We start from the raw sequence: 14,892 nt of genomic DNA, 5'->3' as shown, positions 1-14,892 counted from the left end.
GTCGGTCTGGTGTTTCCCAACATGCTGGGCATGTCATCCTCTACTCACAGGCTCATAGCTACAGGCAGTGCAAATGCAGTCTGGCTTTAAAATGCAGGGCTTTATCTAGTGCTTTATTATCGTAAACCGCTGTGAAACTTTGTCAAGACCAAGGTCATCCAGGTGTGGAGTTGGGGGGGCAACATTAATCTATAGACGTTCTGGAATAGAGGCAAGTACCCATCTCTGAGGTCTCACTGATTCTAGCTCGGGACAGGAGAACCTGCCCCTCCCCATGTCCTTAACAAAAGGCTCATTCTGTTCCTGCATCCCAGGGGCTGTTTGACTTACCGGGCAGCTGCCTAAGGTAACCACAGGTGTCCCTAGCTGTCATCCAGTCCATCACAGGTGTCTCCACAGGATGAGTGGATTCTTTGTTTGCACAGCGGTCTTTAGCATTTGTTTAGCGCCTCTGGTTTACAGAGTGTTTCCACACATGCTCACTCAATTTGTGAGGAGGAGGAGGGGAATGGTTATTTATGTATATACTGTGAGGGCTGGGCCTAGGAAAGCCAGCCCTGTTCAGGGAGTTTCATGCATCTTTGGAGGCTCTAGCCTGGGGAGCCTGCCTTCCAGGACACTTCAAGTGTTTTTTGATATGTAATAGTTCATGTATTGTGCACCTGTAATTCCCGCACTTCAGAAGCTGAGGTAGACAGATCCCAAGGTCTAGTTCAGTCTGGGACACATAAGAAGATCTTGTCTCAAAACATCAAAATGAAATAAAATAGGACAAAAAATTTACACAAACACAACACTGACTAAGTGATTTTTTTTTTATTTTATTTTGAGACAAGGTCTCAGGTAGCCCAGGCTAGACTTGAATTCATTACGTAGCTTTAACCGGCTTCTGATTCAGGATCTTCCCATTTCTACCTCTGAAGTCCTGGGAGTGCAGGCACACACTACCACAGCTGTCTTGTTTGTTTGTTTGTTTTGGGTTTTTCTAGACAGGGTTTCTCTGTGTAGTTTTAGTGCCTGTCCTGAATCTCACTCTGTAGCCCAGGCTGGCCTCGAACTCACAGAGATCCGCCTGGCTCTGCCTCCTGAGTGCTGGGATTAAAGGTGTGCGCCACCACTGCCGGGCCTGTCACAGCTGTCTTAAGTAGCTTTTAGCGATATGAGACCCAGGTCACACTGGGCTGTAATACAGTCCCCTCTGTTGCACTAACATCTTGGTTGTCAGTATCTCTGCAGAGACTGGGGGAGCGGGGCGGGGGAGGGGCTCCTTTGCACAATTGCTAGAACTTCAGAGTCCTGGTCTATTTGCTATTACTATTGATGTTAAGGGTCTCTGTGCTCCATGGGAATGCCACAGAGGGGCCAGCGGGCATGCTAGAGAGAAAACTGAGCCAAACTCAGCCTTTATCAGGAACCTGCTCCCATGGTAACTAACCAAGTTTTATAATATTAATAATATTAATAATTATATTAATATTAATATAACTAATTATATTATATTAATATAATATTAATGTCCTGCCTTAAAAGACCTGCCCCCCTTAATATTACAACATTTAGTAGAAATTCAACTGTGTATGTATGTGTGCACATGTGCATGTGTGTACATACTTGTGTGTGTGCTAGGGATGGGGAAGGAAAGTGGGATGATCATAGCAGCTGCTGAAAATGATAAAGCACACCATTGCATAGATGCTAGAGAGGAAACCAGGCCTGCCCCACGCTGCCCGCCCAGCCCCGCCTGCCTGCCTGCTCACTCTGCCTTCCTTCCTGCCCTTCCCACATTGAGTGCCCTGCCTGCACCCTGCAACTGTCTGGCTCTCCTGCGGGCCTCATCTGTTTCTTCCCGGTACCCTGTAACGATGCAGACAGGGCTCCCCGGGCCCTCTTCATGGGCACTGGACCATGGCTGCAGCTCGTGTTCCTCTTGAGCCTAAGAAAGTGAGCTCAGCTTAGGAGCAGAAAGCAAGCCCTGATGCTTGTTAAATATGTGGGTATGGGCTGTCTGCCCCCCGAACCTCCATGTTCGACCTTGCTTCAGCTCAGCAAGGTCTTCATCCAGGCACGCAGCCCTTGGTGCTTACCACAGAGCCAGCTGATTGTCGGCAAGGGAAGCCGAATGTGAGCAACCTTTCCTGTTTATTTGTTTTCGTGGTCGAATGGAGCCCATAGTTGGTTCCTTTTGCAGTCCCCAGTTCCTCATGCAGTCCCCAGAGAGGAGCATTTCCTGGGGGCTTCCATCCGCTGGAAATCACAGCGGTAATTCCTCTCCCTGGCTCAGCTTTTGCAGGCAGGATGCAATGCCATCTGCCTTATTTACTTATTTATTTCCAGCTTCACAGCTCAGAGAGAACCGAGCGGATGGAGCCTTCTGAATCCTAACGATGCTCCAAGCAGCCATTTGGCCTGGCACAGACAGAACTACCTCTCCCCACAGCTGGGATGATCCTGTCTGGCTCCTCACACCCCCAAGGCTGGAAATGAAGGCTGTGGTTTCTGTCTGGTGTCCTGCTAATCAGGTTATTACTCCCAAAGACAAGGGAATGAGTTTCTAGAATTATCGCTTGGAGGAACAACACGTTAGAGAATAAACCTCAGCTCCTTCCAGAAAGCTACATGTATTCTAACAGCAAGCAAACTATAAAAACTAACAGAACTTCGAGAGTGGGCAGAAGACTTGGCCCGTCTCTGAGACTAGGTGTTTTGGGGGACCTTGGAGGATGAGAAGAACCATTTACATTTCAGGAGTTTCTTGTACTCTTAGGGGGTGAGTCTGTGGCCTCTAGCGGTCTCTAAGATGTGGGAGACTAAAGATGGCTCATCTCGAATCTTCCAAAACATGTAGTTCAAGCCACATACATTTGCCGAGGACTAAACAGGGCTGGTGGGAGGTGAGGAGGGCAGGACAGGAGAAAGGAAACACTGGGTCATGTGGTTCCGGACTTGCTGACTGAGCTCTGACCCTGGAGCAGCAGCCTGAGGCCTTAAAGATCAGGGCTCAGAGGAAATCACTGAGGAGAGAACCTGATAGGACTTTATGCTATATCAGGACCAGGCATCTATATAGTTTACATTTCCTGGACAGATGGGGTGGTACACAGGCAGGGACAGCATGTGCAGTTGTATGCGTGGTCCACCGTCCAAAGTTACCCAGTTTGGGGGCGTCGGCGAGTAGGGTCTCTATGTGGCCTGCCTTCCACTTTCCTCTTTGTCATTGTAAGAAACCCCATGGGCTCGCCGGGCTCTTGAGTCCAGGAGAATGAAACACCCTCAAGAAAGGACCAGGCCAAGCTGGGGGGCAGCACAAGATTTCAGAAGAAGACCAGCTCCATCATGCCGCTCACAGCTGACTTCAGAGGGGCAGGGGAGCAGGACTGGATGCCAACACTCACATCCTTGCATCCCTGGTGTGCCGCAGGTCCTTGTGGCTGTGTTCACTGGGGTGTAAACCCTCCCCAGCCCTCTCCCGGAGCCCTGCTCGGTCATTTCAACAAAGCCCTGCAGGCGCTCGCTGTTCAGGCAGATCTTGTCCTGCTGACTGCAGCAGAGTCAAGATTATGCTGACCAGCAGCTTCAGGCTTTCCCTAGAAGAGACGCCCGCCCGAGTCCTCACCTCTGCTCTCAACGGCCATGCTGAGGAGGCATGGCTGAGCAGGCTTCCTCTTAACAGAGCCCCCATGGGATTGGCTGTTCCGGCCAGGCTACTTCCTCCCCAGCAGCCACCATCATGAAGCAGTTGCCATGGCGACTTACAGAACACCTTGGCCCACAGTCATGGCGATGAGAAAAAAAAACAAAACAGGTCTTTGGTAATGGAATCGAGGCTGCTCCATTTCCTGTGGAAAGGGGGGGTGGGGGGTTGTCACGATTTCTTCGTCACCCCGCTGTGCATGCCATTGGCAGGCTCTAGGGTACCTAAGAGGTGGACGGTTGGCTGGGAGCAGGGGTTTTTCGATGTTGTGGCTTTCTGTGAGCTGCCACCCTACCTGACAAACTGCTGTCCTGTAAGGAACCCTTTGCCCATGCTCCTGTGAACAACCCGGTTTTGTAGCTTCCTTCCCTGTAGCTGTGATAAAACACTGACCAAAAGCAACCCGGAGGAAGAAAAAGCTTGTCTGGCTTCCAAGTTACCGTCCATCATCAAGAGATGCCAGGGCAGTAGCTGGACACAGGCACTGAATCAGAGGCCATGGAGGAACACTCCATGCTGGCTTGCTCCCCATGGCTTGCTCAGTTTGCTTTGTTTGTTTGGTTGGGTTTTGTTGTTTTTGTTTTTGTTTTTCTAGACAGGGTTTCTCTGTGTAGTTTTGGTGCCTGTCCTGGATCTCACTCTGTAGACCAGGCTGGCCTCGAACTCAGAGATCCACCTGCCTCTGCCTCCCGAGTGCTGGGACTAAAGGCGTGCGCCGCCACCACCGCCCAGCTTCAGTTTGCTTTCTTATATAGCATCAGGACCACATGCCACAGTGGTAGCTCCACCCACAGTGGGCTGGACCTTCCCACATCAATCAGCCATCAAGAAAATGCCCTGCAGGCCAATCTGATGGAGACAATTCCTCAATTGAGTTTCCCTCTTCCCAGGTATATCTAGGTTGTTATAGTAATCAAATACTGAATGTAGTGATCAAATACCCTCACTCAGCATTGCCTTGCTAGCTCTTCTCTTCCAGTCTCCACCTAAGTATAAATAACTCAGTAGCTTTTTTCTCTCCTCTCCCAAACCATGGCTGTAGACAGAGTCTTCTCTCTGTCCTGCCTTGTTCCATAGCTACTTCCAAATAATCACTCAGAGGCTTGCATTAATTATAAATGCTCAGCTGGTAGCTCAGGCTTGTTACTAACACTTAAATTAACCCATAATTCTTGTTATGGGTTATCAGAGTTTTATTAAACCAATTTGAGTGACAGATCTTTACATTGTGCAAGGCCACAGCACATGGCCTTACTGGTTCATACTCATGCACACCTGTGTGTGTGTGTGTGTGTGTGTGTGTGTGTGTGTAAGTCCAAGAACAACCTGCAGAAGTTGGTTCTCTCCTCCCACCATGTGGGTTCTGTGGATCAAACACAGGCTGTCAATCTTAGAATTGAGCACCTTTCTTATGAGCAGACGCATACATACCAGCTCGCACTCGAGAACACACAAGCTCGGCTTCCTTGTGTTGTAGGTGAGTGTCCTCAGGGTTCTGGTCCCTGAATCTCTATGCCAGGGGCTTCTCCCACCTGACCCTGCCTCCTTGGATCCCACTCTGGTACATCTCAATCCTCCATTGCTCCTTGAGTCTGGGCTTTACCTGTCCTAATGCCGCCTGTGATCTCAGAGGCCCACACATTGTTGCTCCCCGGCCTGGCAGCCTCACAGCCGAGCCTCTTTGCTTTCTGACAGTTTCCTCTTTGATAGATGGCCCTGTCAGCAGGAAACGGTGAGGAGGGGCCTCCCAGTCAAGTGGCCTGGCCGACTGAATCCAGTCTTTATACTTCTCTCCACACCCTTCTCAGCTGGGGCAGTAACATGCACCCAATGAGGTGGCCAAGGAGATGACAGGAAATAATGTGTATGAGAAGAATTATAGAGTCAGCCAATTGTCATTCTGGATGAGAAAAACTGGACAGCTCGTGAGGAATCACTACCAACAGGAGAGTGACCTGTACAAAGCCACGTGACCAGCTGTTAGCAGAACTGTAACTAAATGTCCCTTCGCTTTATGTCTTGGCTGGGGTCCTTTCTACAGCTCCCACCTCTGAACAAAACATACGAAGCACGTCACGAGAAAATGACGAGGATCCTGGAGGCCAAAGTGGAGCCTTTTGTGCCCCTAATTAAGAGCTCATTGAGCACACAGCGGTGAGTCATCCCTTTTAGCTAAGGCAGTGGCTCTAGCTTCCTGGGAGAGCGTGCTGGACGGGCCCAGACCTTTTCCTAATACCAAAGTGAAAGAAAAGGAGCAGTTGTCTCTGAATCAGTGGCGAGCAGAACAACATACCTGCTAGTCTGTTGGAGATGCAGACACCGATGATCGGATGCACAAATTGAATTACAAACCCAGAGATGCAGGCGTGTTGCTAAGTACAAACCCACAGAGGATACGTCGCCACAAACATGGCATATATTTGGTCATGGCCAGAGGGCCCCAGCACCAGTGGACCCTCACACTCAGGGTGTTGGATGAGGGGCTGGCATTTTCAATGCCTGTGTTCTCATTCACAGGTATCCCAGTGCACACCCACATGACGTCACTCTGGCCTGTGCGTGCGTGTCTGTGTGTGTGTGTGTGTGTGTGTGTGTGTATGTGTGTAAGAGTGTGAGTGTGTGTGACAAGAACAGGAGTGAATACTAAATCTTAGCTTAAGCAGGTGTGTGGGTGCTCCCTAACACACACACACACACACACACACACACACACACACACAAACACTCCCCAGATGGGTAGCCAAAGAGTGTGAGGCCCAGCCTCAGGGTTAGCTGAGCAACAGTGGTCCTGCTCAGGGGTGGTGCATGTTGTCATGGAGATGAGAACAGGAGGTGCTGTACTGGGAGGCAGGCACTGCCGTGTGTGGGCAGCTAAACACCACAGATCCACATATCTCCAGGGATGCCGGGCGTTGGAGGCTCTGAGATGGGAAGTGGGCTCTGGGCAGGGAGAGGGCGTTCTAGAATGACGGGAAAGGGGGCACCAACAAGGTTGTGAGATTCTGAGCTGATCTTTGGCTGCCAGGATGTGAGGATTCTGCTTTCTCATGGTGCCACGGCAACCCCTTTCCTGGCGCCTGTGCTGAGGCCACAGCCAAGGCAAAGCCCACCAGCGAGGGTGAGGAAGAACTTGGAAGCCAAAGATACCAACTGTTTCTGGGAAGACAGGCATACTACCGATGTGCAGAAAGAATAATTAGCTTTCTCGAATTCAAAGTCATCCTAGAGGGGTAGAACTAAAATTCAAATCCAGGCTGTGGTCAGATCGATAGGCTGTAACCCTGAGCTGTCTGTCCTTATCAATGAGTTTATGGTGCTTATTGCCTTGTCGAAGGTAATCATGGTGATAGAGAGGGTCCCAGAGTCCCTGCTCTCGGTCCCTAAGCCCAGCCACCTCTCCTGACTGCATGTTAGGTGTCTGCATGTTCTATTGCTCCAGTAAGGAGCCTGGCTGGTGCTATGGCTCTCTCCCATGAAGGGGTGGTTTATCCTGTGCCGTGGGCTCCAGCGAGCCTGCTTCTACCCTGGCTTGAGTGTGTCCTAGCTGTTCCCTCTCCACCTTGACTGCATTCAGCAAGACAGTGAGCCTACAAGCCAGGGCTGTGGGAGACCGCAGCGTCACAGCCTGCAGGGCTCCCAGCATCCCCAGCCCTCATGGGCCTGGCCAAAGCCACAGAGCTTCTTTGAGTACTGTGTCCCAGCTGAAAGTCTCAAAGGGCTAATAAAAACTCCATAGGCCACAGATAGGCTGTGCTGGGCATCAACTGGGCCCTCATCCTCTCAGTGCACACCCAAACATTAGAGCTCTGCTTCTCTGCCATCTCTGGAGAGGTGAAATAATGGGCTTCATCACCAGGGCTGGATTCAAATCCTACTAATGCAACGCATTGGTTGTATGTCCTAGAGAAAGCCCTGTGGCCTCCCTGAGGTTTGGTCCTGGGGTAATTGCCCCAGATCTCAAGCTTCTCCAGGCCAGTGAGTCTGAGGCTGACAGGGTTGGGGAGTCCTTCTCTGAAACAGTCTCTTCCTTCTCCTGCCTCTCCAGAGGCCCGTTGTGAGGTCCCTGGGCCTTGAGGATGGGAAAAGAAAGGCCCAGGGTGATGTGGTCAGTTGTATGGCTAGAGGCTGTGTGGGGGAAATGAAGGAAGCCACTGGGCAATGTATGGACCTTGTATCTACTCATATGGATCTCAGGAAGCAGGAGGGCCCACTGTGGGCTCAGAGGCCTTTGTGGGTGTGGGAGGAGACACAGTGTTCATTCCTCTGACTGCAGTCTCTCCAGGTTTCTTGGAAATGTTTGCTCTAACAGAGGGGGAAAAAAAATCTGTTGCTATGGCAACCTAATATCTTCCCTTCCCAAGCTGAATCCTCAAGGGGAAATAATCTCAGAAATACCAAGGATGTGTGATTGTACAAACTTAATGGGGTTTCTTGGGCCCAGGTCTTGAAGTGATAAACAGTTCATCCTTCCCAGGACAAAGAGGGCACCACACCTCTCTTAGACACGGTGACCCATTCACTCAAACACTAACCACGATACTGTGTGGGTGCTGAGGATGGAGAAGATAATGTAATCTGGTCCAGAACTCAAGGAGCAACCAGTGTGGTGGGGAGCCGGGTGTGAACTGGCAGCAGTGTGGTGGGGGGCCAGGTGTGAACTGGTGGCAGTGTGGCAGGGCAGGTGTGAACTGGCAGCAGCATGGTGGGGAGCCGGGTGTGAACTGGCAGCAGTGTGGTGGGGAGCCAGGTGTGAACCGGTAGCAGTGTGGTGGGGGGCCAGGTGTGAACTGGTGGCAGCGTGGCAGGGCAGGTGTGACCTGACGGCAGTGTGGCGGGGAGCCAGGTGTGAACCGGCGGCAGTGTGGAGGAGTGAGTGCTCTGACCTGAGAAGGGGAGGCTATGGAAGCCTGGGGGCAGGTGGGAAGGCTTCCTGGAGGAAGCCGGTTTTAGCTGGATCTTTAGGCTCCTCTGAACACTAGAAGCTCTTAGCCATTCTAGTCGAGCCCATGTTACAGATGAGATCACTCATGCCCTGTGCAGACAAATGACTTGTCACGGGGAAGCACATCAGTGGCAGCCCCGCGGGGGGATAATGGGCATAAAATGAGAGACGCTTTTATATCTGACCTGAATAAATAATTTACTTCTGGATTTTAATAATTTAAAAGCCTTCATCTATGTCTCATCAAAAATAGAAACTTTGCCTTCTCTTTCTAGATTTTTCTTGGGGCGGCTAGTGGGTACAGAGGCCAGAGCGAGGATCCTTGGGCAGCCTTCCTCTGAGAACCTCTGATGCCCTGACTCCCCCCCCTCCCCCCCACTTTAGGGTCATCCTGTCCCCACTGAGTCCTCAGGCTAGAGGTCAGGACACTACTGTCCCTCCAGTAGGGTTCTCTACAGGAACTGAACTGATAAACCACACAGGAGGGGTTATTATGTTGGCTTGTGGAATGCAGTCTGGGTGGTCCAACAAAAGTTGTCTCACACCAGAGAGGTGGAGGATCCAGTAGTCCTTCAGTCCACAGGGCTGGAAGTCTTGACAGTCCCAATATGGCACAGGGGCCTGGAGGATTCCTAGTCTTCAGAGAAGCCGGCTTTAGAATCGCTGAAGGGTGCTGCAGCATCAGGATAGATGGACTTGTCAGCGGGAGTGAGGGCAAGTAGGCAAAAAGCCAAGTTCCCTTCCCCGTGAACTTTTAGGTGGCTGCCACTCAGGGTGGCATCCATCTTTAGGGCGGGTCTTCCCTGCTTCCAGTCATCTGATCAAGAAATCCTTCACAGGAGTGCCCATCAACTTGTGTTAGAGTCGATTCCAGTTGCAGTCAGTTTGACAACCAAGATTAGTATTCATGCCCCCTAAGACTTGGAAGACCGCACCCCCCTTAACCAGGCTCCTTTCCTGAACTCATTGGATCATGACCTCCACTTCTTGGAGTTGTTGAATGAATCCAGCAAATCCATGTCTTCATGGTTCTGACTGGGTCTCCCAATTTGGCACACAGTGGGTCCACAGCCTGTGGGAGTTTTTGTCACTTGGGATGAAGTCTTCGAGAGAAGCGGTGCACAAGCTGCCCAGAGGCACTAGAACAGAGAAGTGGGGGGCTGGCACAGAAGCCCATGCTTCCCTTTGGGAATTCTGGAATTTTTCAAAAATGAACTAGTTCCCCAGAATACCACTAGCTGTCCGTGCGCATGCGTACACACACACACACACACACACACACACACACACACACACAACACACACACACCGTTCCTGCTCTTCTGTGCCTCGGATCTCATGGGACCAGCTTCCTTCTCACTGGGAGCCAACCACACAGACGTTGGAACAAGGTCCCCATCCTTCACAGGAGCCTGGCACCAGACAAACGTCCCCAGGAATGCTCCCACTGCCATCCTGCATCCCTGCTGTCTGTCCCTAGACCTGGAGTCTGGCTCCAGCCCCAAACGTCTCGGCATCACTACAGTGACCCCCAAGCCAGACAACACCCAATGTAGCCCTGGTCCACCCTCCCCTCTCTGCAGACTCCACCCTGAGCCCGTCTCCAAGGAAACAGTCAAGTCTCAGACTCTAAGCTTTTTATACCCATGATACTCAGGTGCCAACCCCTCCTGCCTGAGTAGTCTGCGGGAGCCGTTGTGGATAAGTACTATTATTTTATTTGTGTATGGGCCTCTTGCCTGAATGAATGTCCATGCACTACGTGCATGCAGTGCCCATGGAGACCAGAGGAGGGTATCAGATCCTCTGGAACTGGAGTTATAGGCAGCTGCCAGCTGCCGTGTGAGTATTAGGAATCAAACCCTGGTCCTCTGGAAGATCACCCAGTGCTCCTAACCACTGAGCCATCTGTCCAGCCCTGGTACTATTTTTTAATGACTCCAAGAAGTAGCAGGGTAAGGGCAGAACTCTGGCTCTTCACTGTCGTTCCAGATCCCATGCCCTCCCCTTTTTCTCCCGCCTCCTTGGGTCTGGACTGGGGGCTACTGGGGAGGGGTCACACCCTCCTCTCGAGGCAGGGGAATCTAAAAAAAGTTGGAGATCCAGCCATGGTTTGCTGTCTCTTTGGATTCCTCGGCTTGTAGATGCTTTACTCTGTTTGTGTGTGTGTGTGTGTGTGTGTGTACAGTCATAGTGGATTAAAGTCCACCCTATTTGAGTATAACCTCATTTTTATTAATTTTATCTGCTGTGATTATAGTTCCAAATAAGGTCATGTGACCAGCTGCCTCAGCTCTTGCCGCAGGGCCATCCGCACCAGGATGGACCTTACCCTCAAACTGTGAGCCAAAGTAACCCTTGCCCCATTACATTGCCTTTTTGTTTGTTTTGTTTTTCCAGACAGGGTTTCTCTGTGTAGCACTGGCTGTCCTGGAACTCACTCTGTGACCAGGCTGACCTCGAACTCAGAGATCTGCCTGCCTCTGCCTCCCGAGTGCTGGGATTAAAGGTGTGCACCGGCACGGACCACACCATTAGGTTGCTTTTGTCAGGAGTTTCGTTGTAGCAATGAAAGACAGCAACTAATACAATGTAACTTTGTAGAAGAGCTGTCTCTGCCAGTTGGTGGACTTTTATTGATTTATCTTTGTAGCCCTGGCTGTCCTAGAACTTGCTAAGTAGATCAGGCTAGTCTTGAACTCACAAAGATCTTCCTGCCTCTGCCTCCCGAGTGCTGGGACTCAAGGAATATGATATGGCATTTGGTTTCTCTGGTTCTTAACCATGGTAGACACATAGGACTGGTTTGGAAACCTAGACTTTTGCTTGGTTCCTGTGTATTTTGGACACTTCATCTTTTCCTCCTCTTTGTAGCCGCTTCCTCCAGAGCAGTGGTTCTCAACCTTCCTAACACCCCGACCCATTAACACAGTCCCTCGTGTTGTGGTGACCCCCAACCATAACGGTATTTTCATTGCTACTTCATAACTTTGATTTGGCTACTGTTACAAGTCATAACGTAGATATCTGTGTTTTGTGATTGTAGGGTAAAGGGCCAGCCAGAGAAACCCACTCTGGCCCTGAAACCAGAGCCAAAGAAACACACCTGGACCCTGAAACTAGAGCCAGTGAAAGAAATACGCCCTGGTCCTGAAACCAGAGCCAAAAGGCTAAAAAAGACCAGTGAAAGAAACATACTTTGTCCCTGAATCCAGAGCCAACTCTGCCCCTGACCAACTAAACCAACCAATCCCTGAGCAGGAAAACCAATCAATCCCTGAGCAGGAAAACCAATCAATCCCTGAGCAGAAAAACCAACCAGTCCCTGAGCAGGAAAACCAATCAATCCCTGAGCAGGAAACCAATCCCTGAGCGGGAAATCTAGCCAATCTAAGCTTGTTCAAGTTCAAGGGGATGGAAATCTGACCAATTCCCTCCCTGAAAATCTTCTCCCTGCAAAAACCCCACCCCTTAGAAGCCCTATATAAGCCCCTCTGCCTGTTCAATGGGCAGCTGTCCTTCTCTACCCAGGCAGAGGCGGCCACTCTCCTGGACTCCTCCTTCCCAAATAAATCTCTTTCTTGAAAGAGTGTTGGGTGAAGATCTTCTTTCACCTGCACGGAGCAGAATCTCTGCTGGGAAGCTCCCTTGGGAGCCCAGCAGAGCAGAAGAAATTTCCAGGTTACCTCCCTCCACAGCTGCAGGTATACCTTGACTTCCCAACAAGTCAGATACCTCTCCCTCTGGAGCTGTAACACTTGCAGTGATGGTCTTTGGTGACCCCTGTGAAAGGGTCATTTGTCACCCCCGGGGTCATGACCCACAGGTTGAGAACCACTGCCATCTTGAATCAAAGTAGCCCTTCCCCCTCCCCAAGGGTATACGGAGGGGAAAGTTGCCTGGGGGTGGACTCCAGGGAGGCCCTTTCCTGAGCCATCACCCACACAGAGGCGCAGTCACCACAGCCCTGTCAGGAACCCCAGAACATCCACTGGTTCACCAACTAAACGCGTGAACGCAGATGGAGGCGTTTCCCTGATCTGTCAGCACCTTGTCGGAGGTGAGGAAGTGTTTGTTTCCCAGGAAAAGTCACACAGTTGCTCTGAGCAGCGGCCACTGAGCTTGTCCAGACAAAGTCCCCACTGTCCCGGGAGGGACTGCGCCTGCATCTAAGAAGCCCCCAGATCGAGATGCTAGCCCCAGCTGGAAGCACACACCCACCCAGCACCACGCGTGCTCATCTTCTCTGGGTCAAATACTCCCCTGAGAAATGAGGTCCGGTGATAGCCCACCTGAGTTCCCTCCTCTGTGAAAAACAGGTGGGAACCAGAGGCTGCGTGTGAGAACCTGCTCCTCTCAGAAAGGGACTTCAGTCAGCGTGCAGAGGGAGAGTGCAGAGTTTGGACAAAGGACTGAAGAACTCACCTCCGTTGTGTCTTTGGGGGGTGGAGGGAGGCTCCCTTTTGCCTGTGAGTTTTTTTTTTTTTTTTTTTTTTTTTTTTGGTTTTTCGAGTCAGGGTTTCTCTGTGTAGCTTTGCGCCTTTCCTGGAACTCACTTGGTAGCACAGGCTGGCCTCGAACTCACAGAGATCCACCTGCCTCTGCCTCCCGAGTGCTGGGATTAAAGGCATGCGCCACCACTGCCCGGCTTGCCTGTGAGTTTGAGGCCAGCCTGGTCTACACAGCAAGTTTCAGGCCAACCGTGGATACACAGGGAGACACTGCTGTAACTTACCTGGAAGAAATGAAGATGTTCTAAAAAGACACTAATCTCATTCTCACCATCAGATTACTGTAACAACAGACTGCCAAGATACGAGAATTTCCCCTGGAGTCTCATATTGGGAGAAGGAGAAGGCCCCAGCCATTGGGGAAACTCGGCTTATGCAGACAGAGTTCATGTTTCCAATGCGCCGGACCACAGACTTACAGGATGAGACGGAAGCCCAAACAAGGACTGGTCAATTGTGGGCGGGGCTGCACCTGGGGGGGCTGCTTAGATGTGCATATCTTTGGCCCTATATTTTAAGCTTTGATCTCGCTTCAGGTCTCTGGAAGGACTTGGGTGTTTGCTGGGTCCCTTTGTCCCTCTTCTCAATGTGGACACTATTTGACTCCTTTGTTTGTTTGTTTGTTTTTTTTGTTTCTTTGTTTTGTTTTTTCGAGGCAGGGTTTCTCTGTGTAGCTTTGCGCCTTATCCTGGAACTCACTCTGTAGATCAGGCTGGCCTCGAACTCACAGAGATCCGCCTGGCTCTGCCTCCCAAGTGCTGGGATTAAAGGCGTGCGCCATCATGCCTGGCTAATTTGACTGTTTTTTTTAAACTCTTTTTTTTTAGATTTATTTATTTATTATGTACACAGGAGAGGGCACCAGATCTCATTACAGATGGTTGTGAGCCACCATGTGGGTGCTGGGAATTGAACTCAGGACCTCTGGAAGAGCAGTCAGTGCTCTTAACCTCTGAGCCATCTCTTCAGCCCTAATTTGACTATTTTAATTGGCTTATTGAGGAAGGGTGGCTGAACCTGATTTAGAGCACAGGTTGTGACCTACAAGTGTAATAACACTATCTCAAAAACAAACATAATTAAAAATAATGTTTTTAAACGGCCAACTCCTCCTAGAGTAGCCCTCACAGAATTTACAAAGCAAAGTATCCAGGAGAGCATGGAAATCCTGTTTCTAGGGTATATTTCCTTTGGGGGTCTAAATAAGCAGTACTTGGAGGAAGGGGGCCAGCCCTGAACACTAGCCCTCCAAGCCAAACTGCTTTGCTTTCTACACCGGCTATGAAGGATGCGATATGCCCCAGGGAGGCAATGTTCCTGTTGATAGCTGTTTCCATGGTAACGCCAGGCCCAGCCACAAACAGGTAGAAACAGCTGCTCTTACTCACCTTGGAGCTCAGCAGGAAACTGATTATGTTTCCTGAGACTCACAGGCTGGAGGGGGTGGGGGGGGGGGGGGGGTGCTTTATCTCCTCAGACAAGTAACACCTCAAAGCTGCCCTGTTGGACTAGGAGCTTGCCTGGCTCTCCGGGCTGCAGAGTCGCTATTTGTGGTCCTCTTCTGGGATGCTATTTCCTCTTTCCCAGCTGCAGCTGGAAGGGTTCATGAGAACGACGGGAAAGCCCCCGCCCCCTCCAGGGTAGCACACCCCCCCTTCAGACGACAACATGAGTATCCAATTAACTTTGGGTCTTCCCTCCCCCCAAGGAAAAAAAAGCCTTTTATTTTGATCACAACATAAACATGG

The sequence above is a fragment of the Peromyscus leucopus genome, chromosome 22 (genome assembly GCF_004664715.2).
Source record: "Peromyscus leucopus breed LL Stock chromosome 22, UCI_PerLeu_2.1, whole genome shotgun sequence".
In the NCBI taxonomy this organism is placed as follows: Eukaryota; Metazoa; Chordata; class Mammalia; order Rodentia; family Cricetidae; genus Peromyscus; species Peromyscus leucopus.
Note: the sequence above shows the minus strand (reverse complement) of the source record.